Raw genomic sequence first — 24,645 nt, 5'->3', positions numbered from 1 at the left:
CCAAGGGCTGGCAGCTGGCACCACCCGCAAGATCGTAGTGAGACAGAGGGCGGGACCCAGTTGCTCCTCCAGGAGGCTCCCAGCCCAGCTTCTATTTGGGGTGACCCGCCCAAGGCTTCCGGCCACGGAAGGGGGTTTGGCCACATTCCCTCTTCTTAGGATCAGCCGGGATGGTCTCGGAGGGCAGGATGGCGAGGTGGGTGCTCCTCTCCCTCAGCTGGGTTCCCCGAAAGGACATGGGTGTGGATGGTTTATTTAGGGGCAACACGGGGGAGGGAAGACAGGCCAGGCCGGTGAAGGATTGTCTTGGGATTCCAGGCTTAAGCCTCTGGGGGCCCCTGGGAGCCACGTGGACTGTGCCCCAGCCTCGCCCACCACAGGGCAGGAGGCCGCGGCTCCAAGAGGGTGGAGAAGGGCTGTTTTGGGGTCCCCCTGGCAGAGGACAAGGACCACCCCACAGCCGGAGCTGAGATGGGTCGACCCCTGGCCCCTGCACAAACAACTCCTGCCTCTGCTCTCCTACAAACTGAACCCGTGGTTGCCTCCTTGGTGAGGCTGCCCCACCCTGCTGGGGATCCAGGCACTCCTGCTCTGCCCCGTAGCCCTCTGCACAGGCCTCAGGCTTATGGCCACACGGTCTGTCTAGCAGGAGCCAGCTTTACACCAGGCACAGTGCCAAACAGTCTCCTCCTCCTGGGCCCAGGAGTCTCACCATTTGATAGACAAGGGGCCGAGGCTAGAAAGCGGGGGAGGCAGAGTCCAACTGACTCCCAGACAGACTCCAGAACCCCACACCTAGCCCCTCGCCCCTGCACGGGCAGCAGAGGAACGGCGCCCAGGGTGTCTTTCCACCTCGACCAACAAGCTAGAGGGCGCAGCCCCCGTAGTACACAGTACACGGTGTGCCCACGCCGGCAGGTGGGGCCCGCGGGGAGCATGCGTGCCACACTCCCACTCCCACGAGCGAGCGGCCGCCAGCAAAAAGAGCCACCTCCTCTGCGAGGAGTTACAGGAGGAAGAAACAGGAACCCAACATCAGACAAGTGGACAGTCTCAGAAGAGGAAGGTAGCAGCCAGGCCTCCGCTGGACCCGAGCCCCAGCCTCGCCGTTTAGCGCGATTAACTGAAGTCGAAGCCCCAGTCAATACGACAGCGACAGCGGCGGCGGCATCCTCAGTTTCGCCACAAACCATTATTCATTATCTCCGGTTTCGCTGGCTCACCCGAGGCCGGCTGGCGGGCCGCGCTTCAACTGCAGTCAGCTCTATTTTAATCAGCGACATTACGGGAGAACGTCCCTGGGGAAAAGCGTGGCATCCCTGGCATGTCCGCGGCTCACGGATCGAAATCGGAACGCTCCAAGGTGCGGTACTGCAGTGTGACACGGTGCAAGTTAATTTACAGAAAAATTAAACATCATTTGGAGCTGAGCAAGGGAAATGAGCAAGGGACTGGCTCAGTATCCAACAGTATTTAAATGGCCTTGGCTATTGATTCTGGAAGAAATCTCTGCAAGAATTCAGGGTGGTGAAGAGACCTATACATGTTGGTCCAGAATTCCCTAAGTCAGCTCAGGTGAGGACAAAGACAAAGTAGAAAGCAAGCCACGCCCCCAGTTAAGAGCATCTGTGTGTTAATTTCAGGCCTACCCCACAGCAGGTGCAGGTGAGGTGGGAGCACTTCCTGCCAGGTGGTGAGGTGATGACGGCCTTTGGGAGCTGGTGACATTCAAGGTTGGCCTTGGAGGATGAGTAGCATTTCAGGACATGAGGGAGAGAAGAGAGCAAGGAGAACCACAGGAGGAAAGGAGTGGAGGCGGCAGGACAGGCTTGAAAGAGGGGTGGGGAGTCCCCAGTGCAAAGCAGCCATGACATGCGGGAGCGGAGGAGAGTGGGGGGCGGGCAGGAACAGACTGGGGAGGGCCCGGGGCTTCTTCAACACGGAGGAGAAAGAGCTGGTGGGGCTGGGGAACAATGACCAGCTTCAGTGGCCGTATGATCCACGAGACCACGCAGGGCCATTACAGAGCTATTGGTCCCAGATGGTGCAGCGACCGCCTGGATCTGGATGGCCCCCCAGACTGTGACTCCAGGCCAGGGTTCTCCCTGAATTCCAGACTCAAATGCCCAGGCAGATCTCAAGCCACCATTCACTTCCTGGGCATCTCTAGGGTCCCAGGCTCTCTTTGAGGCACTGAGGGTCCAGCAGCAGATGAGCCGGAGAAGGTGCTGGGTCCCAGGGTCTCCTCTTGCAAGGGCTCCTGAGGAGAATGCTTGTGATGGCTGGGCGGGGTCCCGTGAGAATGCACATTCTCGCTCCTCCTCCGGCCACACCTCTCAGGAGGGGTTTGGTACCCAGAGGCCCCAAGCTGGAAGGTCAGGAGGTCTGCCCTGCCTGCCCACATCACCTGATCTACCCACCCCACCAGGTGCCATTGCTGCCCACTCATTTCTTACAGCTGGGTCCTCTGCCTGCCTATCCTTTCTTATGTTCACAGGCTGGTTCAAATCTATTCCAACAGAGGGAGAGATGCGCGCACACACACGCACACACTCACAACCAGTCTGTTAGCTGCAAACTTCAAATCTCTCCTGCATAGCCTACTTTTCAACCCACAGACCTGGTCTTGTCACATGGCAGCTCCAAATCCTTCACAGGCTCTGCTAGAACTGAGTTGCCTCCATCCAAATTCATGTGCTGAAGCCCTAATGCCCAACGTGATGGTATCTGGAGGTGGCCCTTTGGGGAGGTGACTGGGTTCAGATGAGGTCATGAGGGTGGGGCTCTCATGATGGGATTAGGGCCATTAAAAGAAGGAATATCTGGGAGCTGGCTCCTCTCCCTGCCTTGTGAGGACCCAGTGAGGTGGCGGCCAGCTGCAAGCCAGGAGGAGGGCTCTGAACACAGAAACACAGTCAGCCAGCACCTTCATTGTAGATTCCCCAGCTTTCAGAACCGTGCAGACAAATGCCTGTTGTTGAAACACCCCAGTCTACGCTATTTCGTCATAGCAGCGGGAGCTAAAAACAGGCCCCCCCTACTGCCCACTGTCAACAGCCAAGCCTTGCCTGGCACCCAAGGCTGCAGCCATTCCACTTTGCTCATCTCTTCAATGCCTCCACCTCGCACTCCAGCAAACTGTTTGCGCATGCCCCTCCTATACTGTGGGAGATGTCAGTATCCGCCCTAATTCCTCATCCGTCCCTGTATCCAGACCTTTTATGATGTGCCTCTGTAGTTCTTCCCACCAAAGGTGTGTCTCGGTCATGTGACTTGTGCTCATCAATGGGATGGAGCAGACGTGACACAGCAGAGGTGCCCTGGAGCTTGCCTCTTGCGCATCTGTCATTGTCGGGAGGAGGGCTTCCTGTAGCAGCTGCTGTGCCTGGGTCCCCAGATGAATATAGGCGGAATACAGTCACTCCAGCCCACCTTTCTCAGCCACTTTTCAGGACGTTTGTTACACAGCATTACTGAGCCAATGGTTGACGGATACAGACGTGATACTCTTGCTTTTTCCTTAGTCCAAAATGCCCTTATACACTCCTCTTGTCCTAAATGTATTTCAATACTTAATTCCTTGTTGTAATCTGCAGGGAGCCTCCCCAACCATTTTCAGAAATGGTGTCATCTTCTCTGATCATGCATCTTGGGGAAAAACCAACCAACCAACCAACCAACGTAGTGGCAGGCAGGAGGCAGAGAAAGGGTTCTTTGATGTACCAGGGCGGAGGGAACTTACTGTCACTTTCTTCCAGGAAGGAGAGCATCTCCCACTCTCTGAGGTTCAGTCATGGGAACCAGCCAGGGGCTCTCTGAGCCCACCTGCCATTTGTTCCAGTCTAGGAATCTGGGGATTGTTGATGTGTTTGCCTTTCCAGTCACTCTGTGTCAATTCCCAGCCAGAGCTCTGTGTAGTTGCTACTAAGTAAAACAGAATTACATGGTATTCCATGCTCTGGAATTTAAACAGCTGCTAACACCTCCCAGAAAACATTGTATTTAGTAACTAGCCAGCCTGTGTTTTAATTTCAGTCTCTTTGCTCTTCCCAGCCTTTACTGCGCGCCAGGGATTTCTGTGCAAACACGACTGCATCTTCGACACATCTTTGGCAGACTTGACAGTCCCTTTGCCTGGTGGTGATGGAGGCTTTACTTCTCCCTGCACCACCACCCCTCCCCCCGCACCCAGAGTCTATAAATAGGGGGAGAGATGCTCTCTCGTGCACACACACAGAGGAGAACTGAGGCTGCAAAACTGCTCAGCTCAGAAAAGCTACAGACACATTTCCCCACCTCCAGGGGTTCTCTTAGCTCCCACGATGGCAGCCGGCAGCTTCCAGATTCCTGCATCAATTCCCCCACTGCCTATCACATCCAGGGACCCACGGAGGGCAGGCGGGTCAGAGTCAGATCCTCCCTGTACAGCTGCTAACTGGAACAGGCACTATCAATGCTTCCCTTCCCACCAATGTCTCTCTCAGGACTATTCAAGCTGGAATGCAGGCCGCCTTTCAGGCGTGGGAGGTGCTAAGGTAAATTACTGTTCAGCAACGACTCACTGCGTACACTACAAGCAGAGCATACCCCTTCGTCCCATTGGAACCGAGCTTGACCTTGGGACTTGCTTTGACCCGTGAAACGCTGGCAGATATAATACAAGTGGGTTGAAACATGTGTGTGCGAATGGGCTTATCTTCTTATCCACCTGCCTCCCCCCCTATGACTGGAATGTGCCCCGAGTAACTCTAGGTCCAGGATGGGAGTGGATCTGGACCCCACTCACATTGCAGAGCCGATTCCAGCTGAGTCCAAACAAGATCAGCCAGACTCGCACTGACCTGCAGACAAACGAGTGGGAAGTTAGTGCTGATTGGATGCCACTGAGTTTTGCAACTGGTTGTCAAGAAGAGCTAATTCAAGGGGGCAGGCTGACGATTCTTTTGAATATGCCATCGGCTGCAATTGGCATTGCTGATCATCCACAAGGAAGAACATGAACTTAGAGCAGCTTCTCCAGGAGGGAGTGTCTTTTTTTCATGGAGTCAAACTCATTGTCTACCCAGGCTGCCCAGCAAAAACCACTCACTCATACTCATAATAGGGTGAGAAATAGAGCAAAGCCAACTCAGCTGGTCGAGCCAGTGGGTCAAGGCCAGGCTGTGGCCTTGGTCTCCTTAACCAGCTGAACTAGCCAGCTGTAACAGGGACCACCCAGCACCTGAGGGAAGGTGCTGGGGAAAAGCCCACCCTCAGAAAACTGGCCTCCCGAGGCGCTGTCCAGCTGCAGAGGTGCTGAATGGAGGGCGGACTCAGGGGTTGAGTACCCTGACATCGCTGGCATCGGTCAGCAGCTCTCCATCCCTGGCCTGACCACGCTCTTTTATCTTACCCAGTATCTTTACCTGATCCCAGCCCCTCCCTCATCTCTTTTTTGTTGTTGTTGTCTTTTTAGGGCTACACCTGCAGCATATGGAGGTTCCCAGGCTAGGGATCAAAACGAAGCTATAGCTGCCGGCTGGCCTACACCACATGGCATCCAAGCCATGTTTATGACCTACACCACAGCTCAGGCAACGCCAGATCCATAACCCACCGAGCGAGGCCAGGGATCGAACTCGCATCCTCATGGATACCAGTCAGGTTTGTTTCTGCCGAGCCATGATGGGAACTCCCCAGCTCCTCTCCTGAATGTCTCTTGATGACCCTTGTAACAGCCCTGGTCAATTACCCAGAAAAAAAATTGTCCATCCAGAGAGTCAAATCTCCAAATCACCCAGATAATCAATATTCGGCTACTGTGCTCCAGAGCAGGGGATCGATTTGTCGCCAGACATTGCTAGGCAACTGGAAGCTTTCACACCATCCTCATGCAATGAAGAGAGCTGAATAGACGAACAGCACCGTGGGGCTGGTTCTCAAGGCTCAGCCGCACGTAGAGCCAGGAGATCAAATCACAGGGTGAAGAGGGACCTGCCGCTTTCAAGACTTTAGTAATGCTTCATCTGACACCCGGGCTTGGAGCAACCCTGCTTAAAAATCCCTTTCATTGTAGAAAATCTCAACTATTTACAGAGCTATTATCATGAATGCCCACAACCCAGTTTCGATAGTCATCAACCCTTGGTGAGTTCATTTTGATTCTATCTCCCCTTCCCCCGACCAGATTATATTCAAGCAAATTCTCAACACCACCCGTAGGTATTTCCATAAGCATCTCTGAAAAGAGAGGGCTTTTAAAAACACACCATTATCACACTTATAAGAAATTAGCTTAATGCAGTCACAACACCAAATAGCCAGTCAATGTTCAAATGTCTCCAAATGTCTTCAGTATTTTACAGTTTTACTATCCTCAGGGTCCATGTGAATTTCAAACACTGTCATGGGTTGATTTGGTTCTTTAGTTTCTTTTAAGCTGCCGATTTTCCTTGCATCTTAGCTGTTGACTCTCTGTAGGGAGTCCTCTGAGCTAAATCTTTACCATGTCCCTCCATCCCCCATATTTCCTGAGGACTGGTAGTTAAACCAAGCAGCTTGGTCAGACCCGGGGTGGATGTGTCAGTAAGACAGCAAGTAAGAAAAGTCTTTATCAGTCGTCTATAAGGCCTGCTTCTCTCTTTTGGAAGGTGTTGATGGCTTATTAGGGATTCACAAGCCACAGAGTGGGAGGAGACAGGTGCCATGCATATAACTGACAAAGGAGTCATATCAAGTAAAACTCTATCAAGAACCCTTGCAAATCATTAAGGAAAAAGTAGACACCCCACTAAAGGCGACAAATAGCTCCTTTTGAATAAAAGTTTTCTAAGTCCTTCCTCCCAGAACCAAATGTATCCATGAAAATCAGTTAAGAGAAGGCTTAGACTGCAGGGGGGTTGGGGGCAGCAGGGGGTGGTGGACATGGGACATACGGCCACGTCATCCATCCGCCTTCAGCCGTGGAAAAGAACTCTTTACATCTCTTCTGGAGGAAGAGAAGCGGGGTGACTTAGGAGAAAGCAGAACCTCAATGTTCCAAGCCCAACTGACCAAGATTCTTTCGAGGTCCTTAGGGATTCATTTACTGGCAAAGAAAATCAACGTCAATAATTAATCTCACAGATTCTCTTTGTTGCAGTTGGCGACCCAGAAAGCCACACAGTCCTGGAATTTAGTATGTCCACAGAGACCACGCTGGGACCAAATGCATAAGTGCCAGTAAATTAGTTCAAAGCTTTTCTCTTTTTTAATTAACTGAAGTAATTTTGTAAAAATCCCCAAAGCTTGTGTTTTAAAACGGAAATCAGTTAAGGATCGAATCCATCTTCTGATAGTATCTCCTTACTTCTGGAGCCGAAACCACAAGAGCTCAACCCAAGGGGTGGTGGGGACGCGAAGGCTTTAATAGAACACAGAGAATGTTCAGACCTCACCCCCACCTCAGCAGATGGTAACAAGTGTCAGAAGCATTTAATGCGCCCCTGCGCCAGCTCGTGATGCAATGAGCCCCGTCTAGCTGCATACCCGTGACGGGTGGATCTTTGGAGACATAAGCTTCTGAAGGACAACAAAAAGCTTTTTGAGAATGATGGGTTGGAGTGTTTCAAGTTCCCAGACTGCCATAAATGGCAAAGGCCATGCTCCCCCATTCCTCTTCACTGTGCACACACGGCAGATTGAACCCCCAAAAGGCAATGAATTCCTCGGTCCCCAATTCCACGGGGGATCATGGGCTGTGCACACAGCCTCACAGCGCTGCCGCCGAGCCAGAGGGACTTCGTCCTATCATCCCTTCTGTTGATATGCCTTGGAAATGCTTTTTCAGAGCCAATTCATTCCCTTTATGATGTCTGAGCCTCACAATCCTGTTAAGTAAAAGCAAGTATCCTCTTCGGCAGGTGACAAAACTTCTATCACAGTCTGGGTCAGCAACGAGTGAGTGAAAAGGCCAACCTAGAACCCGCCTGCCTCCACGCTGAGACCGGACCAGGCTCCAGCTGGCGTGGCGCAGGGGCAGGTCTCAAAGGCACAGACTACTGGCTTCATCCAGGGATGCTGTCAGCGTAACAGTGCCCGGCACTCACGCGCTTACCTCGGGAGAGTCAGTCCAACAGTTCGCATGGAGGACCAGCCCAGGATACCGTTGTCTTGATGGTCAGGGAGGGAGACCCCAACCCCGTGGCTGTTTGGTGAGCCTCTGTGGACCAGGAAGTAGCTGGGTTTACACCCCCTTCGGGAGGGTGCTTCACGCACCAGGCGGCAGTAGGCAAACCATGTCTCAGACAATGACCCAGTTCTCTGCAGGAGGACAAACCCGGATTCCTTAATCTCTCTCCAGGGCAAAGGAGTCTTCCATGCCCAATAACTGTTGTGCCCATCAAAGTGTCTTCACATGGGTGAGACATCCTATGTGGAACCTCTCGGTGGCGTCAGATTCCCAACGACCTCTTGGCGCAATGGCGGGCCAGGGTACCATCCCAGGTCCCTTGCACAGGCACACTTTCAGGAAGGGCATCCTCCAGCCTCTCCTATTTTGCCAACGGGGTTTCCCGGCTGAGCTGAAAGGCTGTGCTCCGTCACCCCCAGGTTTGCAGGTTCTGCTGCGGGGGCCAGGACCACAGTGGAGGAAATGGTTTGGAAAGAGGTGCCACCAGCGGCTGCTGAGGCAGAACGAGCAGTCAAGAGGCAGCAGCAACGCCCTCGGGCTCCTCCCGGCAAAGCAAACTTTACTTCCCACAGCTCCCTGGAGCACCTGATCCCCACATTCAGCCTCCTGATACCCAGGGGCCCCCGAGGACGGTAAGGACGGCCTTGGAGACACGTTTCCCAACCCGCCGGCACATTTGAATCATTGGGGCTGCTTTTGCCCCAACGTGAGTCAGTCTAGCCCTCTGGGGTGAGGTCTGGCGTCAGGGTTTTTAACAGACCCCCCCAGAAGGGGATCTGAAGGCCCAGCCAGAGATGAAGTCAACCCCTTAATGGCAATCTTTCATGCAAGAGTTTCTCAGCTCTGGCTACAACCAGAAATCTCTGGGAGCTTTAAACAATACTGATGGCAGGACCCCGCTTCAGAGAGCCTGATTTAATGGGCCTGGGGTACAGCCTGGGCAACGAGATGTTTTAAAGCTCCCCAGGTAAGTCCCATATTCAGCCAAGGTTGAAGCACTGCGCTAAACACTTTTATTCCTACTGCTTTAAAATGAGCCCCTGGAAACTCCGCATCCCCCTGGCTTTAAGAAATGCGCCTGAAGCATCTGCACACAGATAAAATGGACCCTGAGAACCTCGGCAACTTGGAAAATTAACCAACGGACTGGACCCCCAGGAATGACTTCATTTCCTTCAAGAGTAATAACAGCCCTGCCTCCCTGTGGTGTTTCAACACTATCTAAACCCTTTCATAGATGTTCTCACTTGAACCTGACCATGGGAAAGGATGTATGGGTCCCCGAGCCTCATTACATCCTCTGTAAGACTCTGACCTGCCTTATGACACACACTAGAGATGGGTCTGGGAAGGGAAGTAGGCTCCGTGGGGGCTGGAGGAGGCTGCGTTTTTTTCTGTCAAAAAAAAAAAAAAATCAGGATTTGGGGAATACCTGTGGCCACTGCATGTCTGAGACCCACCAAGGATGGGCTTCCAGGCTGGTACTCAAGACAGGAGCCCCTCCAGATGGTGCTACAGAGGTGAGGGACCAGCAGACCAAGCTTTAGCATGTGGAAAACAGGGCTCTGCCTTACAGGCCCAGACCCGCTGGGGTGAACCCCGGGCCGATGCAGGAGGCGGGGTCCTCTGGATGCTGATGGCCCACAGCTTGTCCCCTTGTGACACCTGGAACGCACCTGGCTCTGGGCTGGGCTTTGGTTCTGGAGGAGTCTGTCCCTTTGGGTCATGGAGGGAGCCAGTATGAGGCCTGAGCATAAGCATTTCAGGGTCACCACGGCGGCACCTCCTGCTCACCTCTTCTGCGGAAGTTACTGGAGGATGTGCTCCAGCAGGACAAGGACGTGGTCAGACAAAAATGCAGGATGCAGGTAACAGGACGTCCAGCCAGCCAGAGGAAAATAATGAGAGTTCCAGAATGACGGAGAAGGGGAAAGGACAGAAAGGATAGCCCTAGATCAGAGCAACAAGAGAGGTCGCCAAGAAATAAGGAGACGGAGACATCACCTAATACACCTTTAGAAATACTACTGATGGGCATCTGAAACCTCTTCAAAGCATTTGGGAAAACGTTATCAAAAGCTAACTTGAGGAGTTCCCGTGCTGGCTCAGGAGTTTAAGAACCTGACTGGCATCCCTGAGGACGAAGGCTGGCTCGCTGGCCTCGCTCAGGGGGTTAAGGATCCGGCGTTGCCGTGAGCTGTGGGGTAGGTCACGGATGCGGCTTGGATCTGGCGTGGCTGTGGCTGTGGTGTGGGCCGGCAGCTGCAGCTCTGATTTGACCCCTCCCCTGGGAACCTCCATATGCCACAGGTGCGGCCCGAAAAAGGCAAAAAAAAAAAAAAAACTAAACAAACAAACGGGTAAAGTAGTCAAGGAAACAGCAGTGTAATCATGGTATTTAGAATCATGGAGGCAAAACCCAGAAGAAAAAGACAAAAATAGAAGGGTCCGTCCCGGGACTGGGGGGCGGGCAGGGCAGGAGCGGAGCTGCAATTTTTTGTTATCATGTGGGGTTTTCAACTAGAGGCCCACGAACACTAACACAGGATTTCACCTAAACAGAGCGAGAAAGAGAACATTTTGGGCCACGCCCACAGCATATGGAAGTACCCGCCAGGATTCAAACCGGTGCCACGGCTGTAACCAGAGACACAGCAGTGACAACTCTGGCTCCTTAAACCACTGAGCCACCAGGAAACGCCAAGAGTACATTTCTTTTTTTTTTTTTTTTTTTTTTTGGTTTTTAGGGCTGCGCCCTCAGTATACGGAGGTTCCCAGGCTAGGGGTCAAATCGAAGCTACAGCTGTCGGTCTACACCACAGCCACAGTCACAGAAACGCAGGATCCGAGCCGCATCTGCAACCCATACCACAGCTCACGGCAATGTCGGATTCTTAACCCACTGAGCGAGGCCAGGGATCGAACCTGAGTCCTCATGGATCCTAGTTGAGTTCGTTAACCACTGACCCATGATGGGAACTCCAACTTTTTTTTTTTTTAAGGCAACCCAGAGAAGACAGATATGGGCTTAGGCTGCTGTGCCAGGGACCCCGGCTCTGGACCTGGTTAACCCCACTGCGGCCGGATAGAGGAGGGCTGGAGCACGTGACCACTGCTCAGGGACCTCCTCCGCCTGCCCGTGCGCTCGCTCTGATGCCGTCCCAGCCAATGACCTCGTGTCCATGACCATTGGGAAAGGACCACTGATGGGCACTTGAAACCTCAAAGCATTAGGAAGAAATTGCACAAGATAAATTGAAAACCATGCAAATAGAAAACTCCCTCAGCGGCGCCCTGATGTCGGCCCCGTCAAGACCAAGCTTATCCGAAAGGCAGTGACGGGGCTGAATTCCAAGCTCCTCCACCTCCCGCTACAAGAGGCAGCCTTGCAGACAGGCCTGCGGGTGCCGCCCGGCCGCCAGCCCCCTCTCTCATTCCTCCTCCCCGACCTGAAATGCTCATTGCTCTCCAGCCCTCCATCTGGAGCAGGACTCCAACTCCTCATAAGACAGTGATGGGAAGGGCGGCTGGCTTGCTGGCTGTGAGGACCGGAGGGCAACAGGGAGGAAGCCCGGGGACCAGCGTGGCCCCAGGTAGGGCCCAGAGCGCTCTGCTTCCACCACCACTGACGTGGCCCCCCGCCTGCAGTGCACAGCTCTGGAGGCTGGGCTATCCTGCCCACCCGGGTCCCCGCAATTGGTGTGCCCCCCACTGTCCATGCCCTTTCCGGCTACCCCCAGGACGGGGGACCCTAGGGACCAGGCAGTGGGCTGGCACTGGGGTCTCAGCTCCCCAGGCCGGGTCCAGCAGCATCTCTGTGGCCTCCCTGGAAGCCCAGGCTGTGCCGGCAGCACGGGTGACAGTGTGGCAGGAAGGCCCTGCAGGAGGTCACCCGCTGGCCCGTCCTGCTCGCAGTGACTGGAGGACAGTGTGGAGGTCCCTTCAGGTCCCCAAGGGGCCGCCTCCCATCTACCCCAAACCCTCGCCCCCCGCAGTCCCCCTGCCTATCCCTCAGCCTCCCCTTTCTCACTCCCTTCCCTGCCCGGGATCCCAGCTCCATTCTCCTCCTGCCAGACCTTCCACCAACTAGCCCGTCACCCTCTCCCAGGTGGGAGACTCGGGTGAGAATCACGCAAAAGCCGCCTCTCCAGAACGAGGTGGCACGGAGAGGAGAAAGGGCAATTCTATGATGGGGGGGAAAAGGCTCATTTAAAAAAAAAAGCGTGGGAGTTCCCATTGTGGCTTGGTGGTTAACAAACCTGACTAGGATCCATGAGGATGTAGGTTCAATCCCTGGCTTCGCTCAGTGGGTTAAGGATCTGGCGCTGCCGTGAGCTGTGGTGTAGGTCACAGATGTGGCTCGGGTCTGGCGTGGCTGTGGCTGTGGTGTAGGCCGGCAGCTGTAGCCCCGATTGGACCCCTAGCCTGAGAACTTCCATGTGCTGCAGGTGCAGCCCTAAAAAGACTCCCCCCAAAACATGTGTGGTGATGAGGTCAGAACTTTGAGGGGTCAGAGAAGGGCAGGACTTTGGGGTACGGGAGGGCCAGAGAGAGAGCAGTGTAGGGGGCTGAATGTGAGGGACAGTGGGCAGCCAGCTTGGGAAGCACTTCAGCCAGAAGCTGGAGGAGCCTGTTCTCCAAAGCCCTATGGGGGGGCAGGGGACAGGGGAGGAAGGGCATCCAGGGCAGAAACAGCAAACTTCTAGCTCTGCTTTCAAGGTTGAAAGGTCATGCCCGGAGCAGAGCCAGGCTGAGGTCACAGCTCTGCAGGCCGAGGAGGACTCACACTTCCTGTCGCCTCTCTGGATGGTGGCTGGCATTTCCCCCAGCTGTGCCAGAACCTCCAGCAAATTCAGCCCGGCCCAGCCCAGGGCTCCCCTTTTCCTCCCAGGATCCCGGCTCCCCCCACCGCTGCTGAGTCACCAGAAAAGCACAGCAGCCCCACTTAGAAGCAAACGACATTAGGGGCATTTTCACAGGATGTCAGCAGGCAAATCACTGGGTTTCTGCCTCAGTCACGACTCAGTGGAGCTGATTACAGGTAACCAGGAGCCTGGAGGTTTGGCTTGTTTCAGCCTCTAAATTTTCTTGTTCATCTGGGAGTGTCTTGTCACATTATCTCCAACTGGTAGAGATATTGTGTGTGTGCATATGTGTGCTCGACTGAGTGTGCATGTGTACACTCATCTGTGCGTGTGCACGTGTGTGTGTGTTTACAGCTCCAGGCTGGAGGCCCAGGTATCCGATAGCAGAGATGAGATGGAGTTTCACCTCACAGCGCCCCAGGCAGAAACCTTCCACCCTGGCCACCAGCAGGCATTGTGCCCGTGATCAGAAGCCACGCCACGCGCAGCCACACACTCTACACACACTTTAGCAGGAGGCTCTGGAGGGCCCCAGCAGACAGGCCTCAACTCTGAGCAGACAGCCGGGGCCCTGGCGCTCTGTGCATCCCAGAAGCGCTGCCCTGCCTGCCTGCTCCCCTCATGGCTGCCCCGGCTGCCCCTCGGCCTCCCGCCTCCTGCCCAGACCCGCCTCTCTGGAGGAGCCAACGTCTCTGCAAGAGGCCAGGCCCCCACCTTCAGGCCCCATCCTGAGGTCGGGCAGGGAAATTACAGCAACCGCTCCTCGGCCCCTCCGGTGCCCTGTGTGCACCACCCGCGTTAGGAACGACCCCCTGCACCAAAAACATCTCCCCCACCCTTGGAAGAAAACAGTCATGAGTCTCCTCTTTCTTTCACTGTCTGCACAGCCGAGCTCCTCGCGGTGCCTAGAGCTCCCCCTTGTGGCGAACTCATGCAAGCACAGCTTCTGGACCCCTGAGGTCCAGGTGCCTTCCTGATACCTGAAATGTGGCAGAAAGCAGGGGGTCCAAGCACACTCCCTCCTGTCCCCTGCTGACCCGCCTCCTCCCCCAGGGTCCTGGGTGCTCTAGTGGGGTGCTTTTCACCAGGCAGAGGCCCCTGGGTACCTGGAAACCACACTTCCCCTGGGACTAAAGCCATTCTCAGGTGTCACCTTGACTCTGGTCACTTTATACCTTTCCCGGCAACAGTCCTTTGAGAGCACATTGAAGGCCTCTGCAGAGTTGCTAGATGGGACGGGGATCTCGGGGCGGGGGAAGAGGGATTCCTGCTTCATCCAGGGACAAGAGCCAAGGGTGGAAAGCTGCCCTTCACGTCACATCCACGGAGCCAGCCCTTGCCTCCCTGCCCTCTTGGAGCACGCACTCCAACCCTGAGAAAGGCAGAAAGAAGTACTGTTTTTTTTTTTTTTAGGGCCGCACCTACGGCATGTGGAGGTTCCCAGGCTAGGGGTCTAATCGGATCTACAGCTGCCAGTCTACAGCACAGTCACAGCAACACCAGATCCGAGCTGCATCTTCGACCTACACCACAGCTCACGGCAACACTGGATCCTTCACCCACTGAGCCAGGCCAGGGATTGAACCTGCAACCTCATGGTTCCTAGTCAGATTCGTTTCCACTGTGCCGCGATGGGAACTCCAGAAGTATTTTTTTCTTTGCAAATTGTCTGATTATAAACAAATACCTCTAGAGCACATGCCATGCACCAAGTCCTTTTCTAAGTCTTTTTTTTTTTTTTGTCTTTTTGCTATTTCTTGGGCCGCTCCCGCGGCATATGGAGGTTCCCAGGCTAGGGGTCTAATCAGACCTGTAGCCACCAGCCTACGCCAGAGCCACAGCGACGTTGGATCCGAGCCGCGTCTGCGACCTACACCACAGCTCACGGCAACGCCGGATCGTTAACCCACTGAGCAAGGGCAGGGACCGAACCCGCAACCTCATGGTTCCCAGTCGGATTCGTTAACCACTGCGCCATGACGGGAACTCCCCTTTTCTAAGTCTTTTAGTGACCTCAGCTCATTTGACCCTAATGTTTTCAATGTAGAAAATCTGTAAAATACAAAACCACAAGGAAGGGCAATAAAACCCCTGGTCCCATCATGCATTTTCCCCTGGCATTTTCCCCACATGCAGAGAGAGGAGCATCTCTGCCTATGAATTTTTTTAACCAAATTGTGACCATTTTACACTCCTGCTTTCTGCCTCTTCTACTGAACATAACCTCATGACCCGAGGTCCTTCGTCTTGCAAAATAGAATCTTAACAGCTCATTGCATTCCCTCTTCCGCTGTTTCTCTGACCATTCTCGGGGGGGGGGGGTAAATTCTCCTTTTACTAAGTGTGGGAGCCTTGTGATGCTGCTTATGTCAACTTGGGGGTGTGAGACCTGTAACATTTTCCCAACCCCCCATCTGTGGGTTTCTTAGATGTATTTGTGTCTAGATGTGTGTGCACGTACATGTGTGAACTTATTTGTGTACCTGCTTAAGCTTACTCTATCAGAAGTTATACTTCTAGGAATACATTTAAAAGAATTAAAGGAAGGTATTCGAACAAATATATTGCATATGAATGTTCAAAGCCACCTAAGTGTCCATCAACTGATGAATAAACAAAATGTGGTCCATCTATGCAGTGGAATATTATGAAGCCATAAAAAAGGAGTGAAGCACTGACACAGGCCAGAAGATGTGACGTAACATCCAGGCATGATGCGTGGACATGCTACTCACAGATAACCCTTGAAAACACTATTCTTAGTGAAAGAAGCCAGACACAAAAGGCCACACACAGACTGTTTGACTCCCCTTATACAAAATGTCCAGGATGGGTGAATTCATACAGAAAGGACCAACAGTGATGGGGGGAGCGGGAAGTGATAGCTTAATGGGTAGAGGGTTTCTTTTTAGAGAGAGAAAAGTGGTTGGGAACTAGTTCAAGGTGGTGGTTGTACAACACTGGGCATGTTCTAAAGGCCACCAAATTATTCCCTTTAAAATGGTTGTTTTGTGTTATGTGAATTTTACCTCAGTTTGGTTTGGTTTTGCTTTTTTTTTTTTTTTTTTTCCCCATTTAAGAGCCGAACTCACAGCACATGGAAGTTCCCAGGCTAGGGGTTGAATCCGAGCTGCAGCTGCCAGCCTACACCACAGCCACGCGGGATCCAAGCTGTGTCTGTGACCTACACCACAGCTCGTGGCAATGCCAGATTCTTAAGCCACTGATGGAGGCCAGGGATTAAACCCACATCCTCATGGATGCTGGCTGGATTCATAACCGCTGACCCACAACAATTAATTTTTTTTTTAAACAAAAATGAGGTCACGCCAGTGACTCCTTCCAAGCCTGCTTTCATGCAAATCACCTGCATGGTCACATATGACTTCTTCCAGTTTTACCCGTTTCCTGGTGCCCTGACTTTGTGGGAACCCAGCTCCATCATCTCATTCTCCCGTCTTCCTCTGTTTTGTCCCAGGACCTATATTTGTCAGAGAAAGGACACCAGCCCCCATGTGGTATCCGAATGGCTGGTGCTGAGGACTTCGGACTTTATTTTTAGACCATGTCCCAAAGACACAAAATGGCTTTAGCAGCCACAAGGCAGAGGTTGGACACTGGCCAAGCGCTTGCAAGATTCTCCTGTCCTGCTCACAAAGCACCTGAAAGCAAGCTGGATCCGTCGCTGCCTCGGTGATGCTAATCCAATAACCGGGGGTTTATTTGTCTCCTTAAGCCGTGCCCAGGAGCGTAGATCCCTCTTAATTCTCCTGGAAGACTGGAAAGTAGTCTCCCCACGTGCCCTGGGTTAGGAAGCAGCCCCGCTTCCTCCACCCACTCCAGGGAGGCTTACAAGAGCGGAGAGAGGTCCCCTCCCCCGAGCCAGACCCGCTCCTCTCTGATCCCGTAATAACTGAGGGGCATCTGTTCCCAGAAAGACTTAGACTTTGCACTGGGTACTGCAGGTACACAAGGCCTTGCTGACCTTGGCTGTCAAGGGGTCCCTGTGCCTTGAACTCGGCATCCTAACCTTGAAACTTGGGCACACGGAGAGAGCTCCCGGTTCCCTCCCACCCTCAATCCCGACGTCACCCCCAGCTCGGTCCACGAAAAGCTTCGGGAAGCACCGAGGTGAGCTGGACTACGTCCAGGGTCTGTTTCCATTCTAGCATCTGTCGAAGCATTTGCAAATTGCATATTGGTAAACAGGTTTAGGTTTTTCTGGCTGCAGTGACAGAGACCTTGAATCAATGCGGCTTTATCAATAAGGGACTTTGCCGTCTCCAGAGCTGGAGCTGTCGGGGAAGGGCCGGGAGCAGCCTGGTGTCAACTAATCGACAAGGTCTCAAGGACCCAGCTTCTCTCTCGCCCAGGCTCTGCCTTCCCCAGGGTGCAGACTGTGGCCCCAGGATGGCTCCCCTCAGGGCTGCCAGGTGGCAGAGGCAGCTCCAGGCATTGCATCCAGAGCACAGCATCCCAAGGCAGGAAGAAAGCCATGACGCTCTTTCCTAGAAGGGCTCCAGCAGGCCTCTGCTTAGCACTCATTGGTCAGAATGGAGTCACATGCTCATTCCTGAGCCAATCACTGGCCGTGAAAGTATTACCTGTAACAGTTTGACCACTAGTTCTCAAAGCGTGGATCTCAAAACAGCAGGGAACTTGTCAGAAATGGAGATTCTTGGCTCCCCCATCCCAGAAGCACTGAATCAGAAACTTGGGTTAGGCCTCCACACACCACATTTTAAAAATTATTAGCTAGTATAATCACCACAGTTTAGCCACAGTTCAACAGGTGATGACCTTACTAACGCCTGATGTAATTTCCTAAGGAACAAAGATCTCCCAAATAAAAACGTCCACGATTTTACAAAATGAAAAGCATTATGATTTTACATAAGAATATTTGGTCTAGGGCGTTCCCATTGTGGCTCAGCAGAAACAAGCCTGACTAGCATCCATGAGGGCTGAGGTTCCATCCCTGGCCTCGCTCAGTAGGTTAAGGATCTGGCGTTGCCATGAGCTGGAGTGTAGGTTACAGGCTCGGCTCTGATCCCGAGTGGCTGTGGTGTAGGCGGGCAGCTGTAGGTCTGATTCGACCCCTAGCCCGGGAACCTCCATATGCCACAGGTGTGGCACTAAAAAGAAAATTTTTTTTGTCTAGGTTAAACCTGAAATGCTATTAGTTTTTTGTTCTTCCCCTCAAACTGCATGTTGACAGGCTCTCCAGGTGATTCTAACGCATGGAGAAGGTTGAGGGCCCCTGTTTCAGCCTCACCACCAGGGATGGCACATTCCTCACCTACCGCTGTGGAACAAAGTACCCCAAACGTAGCGGCTTAAATAACACACCACCATTCGGTTTGCTCTTAAGTCCGTGGGTCAGCGGTTCGGCCTGGGCACCACCAAGGCAGGTTTGTGTCTGGAGGTTGGTGCTGGCGGTCAGGTGACAGCTGCCCCCGTGGGGTCTCCCACCCTCCAGGAGGCGAAGCCTGGGCTTTGTCACAGGTGCAGGGACGTTGCCAGAGGACACACGTGGGAGCTGCCAGGCCTCTTAAGGTCTGGGCTCAGAAGTTATGCGGTGAGTGAAGAATAAATAGTAAATAAAGGGAGACCTGGCCTCTGCCCTCAGCTACAGGGAGGTGGGGCCCTAGGCCCCTGCGATATCCTGCCTGATGGGGCTTCGGCCTTTGGGATGTAAAAACAATGCGTTTTTTTTCCTTCTTTTTACGGCCACACCCATGGCATTTCTAAGTTCTCAGGCCAGGGGTCGAATGGGAGCTATAGCTGCTGGCCCACATCACAGCCATAGCAATGCCAGATCTGAGCCACATCTGCAACCTACCCCACAGCTCATGGCAACACTGGATCCTTAACCCACTGAGCCGGGCCAGGGATCAAACCTGTGTCCTCATGGATATTAGTCAGGTCTGTTACCTCTGAGCCACAGTGGGAGCTCCCCAAAACAACGTGATTTATGATGAAGCTTTGGGACAGACCATATCAACGGCAGCTTCTAAAGGACCTGGAGACTGAAGGTCAGCCACGTGGCGGTCTATGATTGGCCCCCGTAAAAACTGGACACTGAGGCTCAGGGAGCTTCCCTGGTTGGCTAGACTCTCGGCCATCGTCACATGTGGCAGCCATGAGACGGTCACACCGTCCGGGACTCCACAGGGAGGATGACCAGGGGCTTCGTGTTTGAACCCCCCCCTGCCCTTCACCTGGCCCTCTGGCTGGTTCTCATCGCATCTGCTTGCTGTGATAATACTGCGCTGACACGTATAGCACCTTCTTGTGTTTCTGAAATTCACTGAGCGACTTGCCTGACCTGAAGGTGTTTGTGGGGACCCCCAACCTGGCAGCTGGCTGGCCTGAGTGATACTTCCAGGATGCTGGGACCCCAGAACTTGGGGCCGGCATCTGAATTGAGGGCAGACTGTTTTGAAGGACGGTCCCCTCAAGGTTTATGGTTTGCCTGACCTCTGTCCCAGGCCACTGTCGTCACATCCTGATGGCCGAAGCAAATCTCCAAGTCAGACCAAGTCCAGGGGAAGTAGAGCAGACGTCACCTCTGGGTGGCTGGACGGGCGAAGTCACATGGCAACGGGACAACCGTGAAGGGACAGAAGGAACTGGAGCCACTATTCGCAACGGATGGTGGGGAAGAGACGCAAGACCGCCGTCCCCGGTGTCCAGTCTCCCCCGTTGGACTGTCTCTGTGAGCTCGTCGAGGGCTGGGAAGACGGCCTCGTCACCTGTCCCCGATGCCTGGCTCACATCCGGGACTTGGCACGTGGCAGCAGGTCAGTGTTTAAAGAATGAATGAAACCCGGGCAGCGCTTGGTGAGTGAATAAACTAACGTAACTCCCGTCTTGAGCGTGGCTGCACATTAGAAGCCCCCCGGGGGGGTTTTACACCACCCCCGAGGGCTGCACCCAAGAGCCATTCATTCCAAAACGGGGGTGGGATGGAACCCAGGGTGTCAGAGGCTTCAAAAGCCTCCCAAGGGAACTCCGTGTTCAGCTGAGACGGAGAATCGTCCACACACAGGACTGCTCACTAGGAGCCCAGAACCTCCGACTAACCTCCAGATGCTGAGATCCACGTCGGGGGCGTGGAAACCAAACAGAAGCTGTCGCGGGGGGGGGGGGGTGTGAACACTGACAGGAGCCAGAACCGAGGGCCTGAAAATACAAGGTGTTAAACTTGTCCATAAAGAACCAGCGGGGTGGACTGGAGGGAAACGGGGCCGTTTCCCGGACCAGCGCTGGCTGCGGCCTCTCCTGGTCGTGGCCCTCCCAGGGGCTCTGTTATCCCAGCAGAGAGCACTGCTTAGAAAAACTCCACTCTTCCAGCGGGACTTCGCGATGGCTTGGCTGCTGCCCAACCTCCCAGCTCGGAGCTGCGCTGACGGCCTGTCTCTTGGATTTGGTGTCAACAGTGGGGTTCGGCAGCCAGCTCAGACTGGCTCCCAAGACTGAAATCTTCAGCTCTTGAGCAAACCAATTGCTAAGCAGAGCCATTATTAAAAATATAAATTACGTAAACTTACAACCGTGTAATAAAAAGACGATGCATACCTCAGGAGTTCCCGTCGTGGCGCAGTGGTTAACGAATCCGACTAGGAACCATGAGGTTGCGGGTTCGGTCCCTGCCCTTGCTCAGTGGGTTAACGATCCGGCGTTGCCGTGAGCTGTGGTGTAGGTTGCAGACGCGGCTCGGATCCAGCGTCGCTGTGGCTCTGGCATAGGCCAGTGGCTGCAGCTCCGATTCAACCTCTAGCCTGGGAACCTCCATATGCCACAGGAGCGGCCCAAGAAATAGCAAAAAAAAGAAAAAAGACGATGCATACTCAAACGCGTCCCTCGCTCATCACCGCATCCTGCCTGACCCCTGCGCTTGAGGTTACTCATGGCTTTTGGATTTACATGGTAGAAGTACCAGGTAATGGTGTAACTTCAGTTTGTGTGTGTGTATAGACTCAAATAGGCCACAGTGGGAGAGCATTTACACCAGGGAAATTGGTAAAACGCATGGCTTTTTTTCTTTTTTCGGTCCAAACAATCCGTTGTTAAAATTTACCAGTGCACCCCCTAAATCTAAAGGTTACAAGACTAAGTCAAATGCTCATTCTAGAGTCCTATCCACCTGCTCATCGGCGTCTCTCCAAGGTTCCATGGAGGAGCTCCCCTGTGGCTCAGCGGGTTAAAAATCCGACTAGTAACCACGACGATGCAGGTTCAACCCCCGGCCTCGCTCAGGAGGTTGCCACAAGCTGCAGCGTAGGCGGCAGATGTGGCTCAGATCCAGTGTGGCTGTGGCTGCCGTGTGGGCTGGGAGCTGCAGCTCCGATTCAGCCCCTAGCCTGGGAAATTCCACATGCCAAGGGTGCAGCCGTAAAAATGAGTAAATAACAGCTCCATGGACTCAGGGCACACCTAGCCTCCGCCTCCCAATATCCTGCCGCCGTCTTGCTTGCTTTCTGCACGTCCAGCCACTGAGGGCATTTACCCCGCATTCTGCCCGGCCAGCCTTTAGGACTGATGAAGGTGATGGCCCTGTCCCCCCAGGTCTGCCTCAGAGTCCGGGGTTCCTGCAGCCTTGACCCAGACCTCCCCCGCATCCACACGCCAACCCTGGCCCAGGCCAGGCCCCGTCTGCCTGGCAAGGGAGGTCAGATGTGTCCATCCGGTCTCAGGCCGTTGGAACAGGTGCTCTCAGGAGCTGCAGGCAGGGCCCCCAGAGCTCTCTGCCCCCTGTCCCCTCCTCCAAGGACAATGCCCCCACACCCCAGGCAAGCCGGCAGGGTCAATTGGGACCCAGCACCTCAGCAGGGGTCATCCAAGACTATAAACATCAGGAGTCTCCACCCTCCGTTAACCCTCTGCCCATGTAACATCCTTGCAGCCTCTCCTGGGTACAACGGCGGTGGCGGGGGGGTTGCTGTGGGATGCACCCCAAACCCATCCGACGGGCGCCTCAGAGGGTCCCGTGCTCCAGCCCCTGCTTTGGGCAGACCTAAACCCAACACCCAAATCCCCATCCTTTCCCAGTTCATCACACCCTGATGAGCTTCCCATACGGTCAGGGCCACGGGGATGGGGGGCAGACAAAGATCAATGTCTGCCCATCACCTCTGAACCCCAGGACCAAGCTGCCCATTGAAAGGTGTGCTTTAAATATATATATGTATATATATATATATTTTGTCTTTTGTCTTTTGTTGTTGTTGTTGCTATTTCTTGGGCCGCTCCCGCGGCATATGGAGGTTCCCAGGCTAGAGGTTGAATCGGAGCTGTAGCCACTAGCCTACGCCAGAGCCACAGCAACGCAGGATCCGAGCCGCGTCTGCAACCTACACCACAGCTCACGGCAACGCCAGATCGTTAACCCACTGAGCAAGGGCAGGGACCGAACCTGCAACCTCATGGTTCCTAGTCGGATTCGTTAACCACTGCGCCACGACGGGAACTCCTATATTTTCTTTTTTTAAATCAAAAATGAAACTTACTGCATTCCGTGCATTTTGAAGTCTGCACAGCAGCGGAGACTAGCACAGTTTCTAATGCATTTAAAAATAAAAAATGGGGAGTTCCCATCGTGGCACAGTGGAAATGAATCCAACTAGGAACCATGAGGTTGCGGGTTTGATCCCTGGCTTTGCTCAGTGGGTTGGGGATCCGGCGTTGCCGTGAGCTGTGGTGTAGGTCGCAGACGCAGCTCAGATCCCACGTTGCTGTGGCTCTGGCGGAGGCCGCAGCCTCAACAGCTCTGATTAGACCCCTAGCCTGGGAACCTCCATATGCCATGGGTGCAGCCCTAAAAAGACAAAAAGACCAAAAATAAATAAATAAATGGGGAGGAGGGCGCAAATGTACAAAGTTCTAGAGAGAAATTGGTTTTGGCTGCATGCAGAAGATTGAACCCACGCCACAGCAGTGACCCAAGCCGTAGCAGGGACCATATATATTTTGATCCTTAACCCATTGAGCCACCAGGGAACTCCAGGAGAAATTCCTTTTATCTAGAGCTGTAACTCCTTTCCTCTAAAGGACAAGGCCTAATTCACAGTACTCAGTTATTTTTTTCTAAGCAATTATTCTAATTTTCTAATTTTAACCAAAGCATAATTTACATATATTGAAATGAATCTCCGAAGTATACAACTGGATGATCTTTGACAAATACATACCCCAGTGTATCCCACATGCCTACCAAAATTTAGAACACCTCTCTCACTCCAGAATATTCCCTCATGTCCTTTCTCAGTCCGTGCCTCCCTCCCCCTCCCACCCCAGTCACAACCCCTCCTCTGATTTCTGTCCCATAGATTAGCTTGGCCTATTCTAGAATGTCACAGAAATGGCATCACACAGAATGGACTCTCTTGTGTCTGGTTTCTTTAACGAAGCATAAAGCCAGATAATTACATTTAGGCAACTTTAACATGCAGTCTATGTGCTGGAGAGGCTTCTAGATTTGGAATCTTTGTGTTCAAATTTAAAATAGCTTTTGTTGGGCCAAGCACATCCTCCCTGCCTCCTGCCGCTCCCTCCGTGCTTCAAAGACCTGGTTTTATACTAAAAATTTCTGAAGGACCTCTGAGCTTTGGCACTCGTGTCTCGTCCTGGGAGCCGAGGCCAGGCACGGCAGGCCCTGGAGACGCCCCAGGATGGGACAAGGGGGCCAGAGAACATGCAGTTTGATCTAGAAAACAGGAATGGGAAGAAAAAAAATGCATGAAGGGCGACTGTACTAATCTCCTATTCCACTGTAACAAACTGCCAGGAATTGAGCAGCTTAAGCAACACAAATTCATTGGCTCGTAGGCCTGAAGTCCAGGTGGGTCTGTTAGGTTCTCTGCTCCAGGTTTTTAAGGGCAAAAATCAAGGGGTCAGCCTGATCAGAAAGTTCTGGGAAGAAGCTGTTTCCAAGATCATTTGGGTCTTTGCCAAGTTCAGTTCTGTGAAGCTGTAGGACGGAGCGTCCCACCGCCTCTCTGGCTGTCAGCGGGGGCCCGTCTTTGCTCTTAGAGGACCCTGACACTCTGGCCCATGCTTCCCACATGCCCCCCTCCAACACTGGCAGGTACAGTGCCCGCCGCACTTCAAGTCCCTCTGCTTCCTCTTCCAGCTTCAGCTGGAAAAAGTTCTCCAATTTTAAGGGCTCATGTGACCCCCGCCCCTCAGCAGTAAATCCCAAACAGTCTCCCTATTTTAAGATGTCTAATTACACCTGCAATGTTCCTTTTGTTATATGCAAAGCGTGGAAGTCCCTGAGACCACCTTCAGGTTGGATCCTTCCCTCGAAAGACTCACAAGACTTGGGGAGAAAACAAAAAAATTTGTTCTACTCAGAGTTACGGTTTATTACAGCAGCAGGACGCAGGTTGAAATCAGCACTAAGCAGAGGCACCTGGGGCGGCGTCTGGGGCAAACCAGGCATGAACATCCAGGTTCCTGCTGCGGTGGGGTCATGTGGACAGCCCTTCATTCTCCCAGCAACCACGGGCTACCACACACACGGAACACTGCCAACCGGAGCTTTGGTGCCCACTTTTCCCTGGGTCTCAGTCACACAGATGTATCTGACTGTCCACGTGGCCGACCTTGGGCTGCAGCCCCTCCAGA

General features: G+C 53.4%; 1 long non-coding RNA gene across 8 annotated transcripts in view; it reads right to left on the bottom strand.

Annotated features, from left to right (window-relative positions):
- The window catches only part of LOC146397999 (uncharacterized), a 38,322-nt gene that overhangs the window by 10,128 nt on the left and 3,549 nt on the right, over positions 1 to 24,645 (bottom strand). The window contains exons 3-5 of one of the 8 annotated variants that reach the window (XR_014820784.1): positions 5,597 to 8,582; positions 3,217 to 4,841; positions 1,222 to 1,371 (exon numbers count right to left, since the gene is read on the bottom strand). The exons of 1 other annotated variant lie outside the window; for it this stretch is intronic. This is a non-coding gene — a long non-coding RNA (uncharacterized LOC146397999). Of the gene's footprint in view, positions 1 to 1,221; positions 1,372 to 2,910; positions 4,842 to 5,488; positions 9,544 to 9,581; positions 10,100 to 14,189; positions 14,387 to 24,645 lie in introns of those variants that run through there. 6 more of the 8 variants (XR_014820783.1, XR_014820786.1, XR_014820785.1 and 3 more) reach the window with 6 other exon arrangements.

Source organism: Sus scrofa, chromosome 12 (assembly GCF_054392235.1).
Source record: "Sus scrofa isolate SSC_HxYL_T2T_F1_AM1 chromosome 12, Sscrofa_HxYL_maternal_Yorkshire_Landrace_v2.0, whole genome shotgun sequence".
Classification (NCBI taxonomy): Eukaryota; Metazoa; Chordata; class Mammalia; order Artiodactyla; family Suidae; genus Sus; species Sus scrofa.
The sequence above is the reverse complement of the archived record's forward strand: the minus strand, read 5'-3'. Positions and strand labels throughout refer to the sequence as shown.